The 1110-nt window shown below is 53.8% G+C and overlaps 1 protein-coding gene and 1 long non-coding RNA gene across 3 annotated transcripts in view; one reads left to right on the forward strand and one right to left on the reverse strand.

Annotated features, from left to right (window-relative positions):
- Positions 1 to 575, reverse strand: part of liat1 (ligand of ATE1) — a 4554-nt gene extending 3979 nt beyond the window's left edge. The window contains exon 1 of one of the 2 annotated variants that reach the window (XM_008333499.3): positions 440 to 575. The gene's annotated coding sequence lies outside the window, so the exon portion shown is untranslated. The remainder of the gene's footprint in view (positions 1 to 439) is intronic. The other variant, XM_008333498.3, reaches the window with a different exon arrangement.
- A 7-nt stretch (positions 576 to 582) lies between these two features.
- LOC103395711 (uncharacterized) overlaps positions 583 to 1110 on the forward strand; it is a 4442-nt gene continuing 3914 nt past the window's right edge. Inside the window, exon 1 of the long non-coding RNA XR_523286.3 lies at positions 583 to 875. This is a non-coding gene — a long non-coding RNA (uncharacterized LOC103395711). The remainder of the gene's footprint in view (positions 876 to 1110) is intronic.

Below are 1110 nucleotides of genomic sequence, written 5' to 3' on the forward strand. Positions count from 1 at the left end.
ACCCTCTCTCTCCCTGCCTCACCCTCTCTCCCCCGACCCTCTCTCTCCCTGCCTCACCCTCTCTCTCTCCTGACATGGGGGCAACTTTTTCTGCAATTATGCAACTTTAACTAATACCTCTCAGAGCTGCACTATCAGCAGCTAACACTAACACACCTTGAGGCTCAGAGCAAATGTCGAGGGGGGGGGGGGGGGGGGGGGGCGGCCCCGCCCCGACCCCCGCGTGGGGCGCCGTAGCCGCGGGGTGTCGGCTGTTGCTGCTCTTTGTTTTCAGATTTCGCTCATTTTTCAACATTATTAAAAACAAATTAAAAACCAGACAAACTTTGTTCTGGAACATTCGAACATTCACTTCTTCTCCAGCTCAGTTCTATCATTTATATTTCTGCTACACAAAAAACAACGTTAAAAAAAAACAGGGAGAAAAAAGAAAACTCACGGCTGCTGCGTGTCCACGTCACATCCGGGCTGAGTCTGACGTCCGCACTGCGTAGGAGTCTACGTCATGACGCTGCCAGCTGATCGGAGTGGGAAGCCGGGTGTGTGAGTGAGAGAGGGGCAGAGAGAGAGCGAGAGAGAGAGAGAGAGAGAGAGAGAGGGAGTTGTGTAAAGAGACTGAAGTCTTTTCTTGCGCAGCTTTTCTTCTTCTTCTTCTTCTGCTGCTGCTGCTGCTGCTGTCACTTCTTAAGTGGCCTCAGCATTTCCACATTCTGTGAAGCACCAGGCCGAACCAGACCGAGTTAAATGGTGGAACCAGGCCGATCGTCAGAGGGCGACACACCCCGCTGAGGGTCCAGGAGAAGGAGGATCCTGGAGGAGTCGGTTCTGCACCGTCACCTCCGATGGTCGGAGCAGCGACCCGGGCCCTGGTCAAGGTGGGGCGGTTTTTTTTCTTCTTCTTCTTCTTCTTTACTTCACTGTCTGTGCGTTTTGTCGTCTTTCTGTCCGTGTCAAAGCCTGACGGTCCGTGACCCACTTTATAGACGGACGTGTAGCAGCTGGGAGAACCAGAACCACAGGTCCGGGTCTGTTAGGAGGTGTTCTGGTTCAGGTCAGGGCCGGTTAGTCTGGATCTGATGTTGAAGGCTGGGAGGCCTGAGTCCAGGCCCC

This window comes from Cynoglossus semilaevis, chromosome 19, assembly GCF_000523025.1.
Source record: "Cynoglossus semilaevis isolate Cse_v1.0 chromosome 19, Cse_v1.0, whole genome shotgun sequence".
Classification (NCBI taxonomy): domain Eukaryota; kingdom Metazoa; phylum Chordata; class Actinopteri; order Pleuronectiformes; family Cynoglossidae; genus Cynoglossus; species Cynoglossus semilaevis.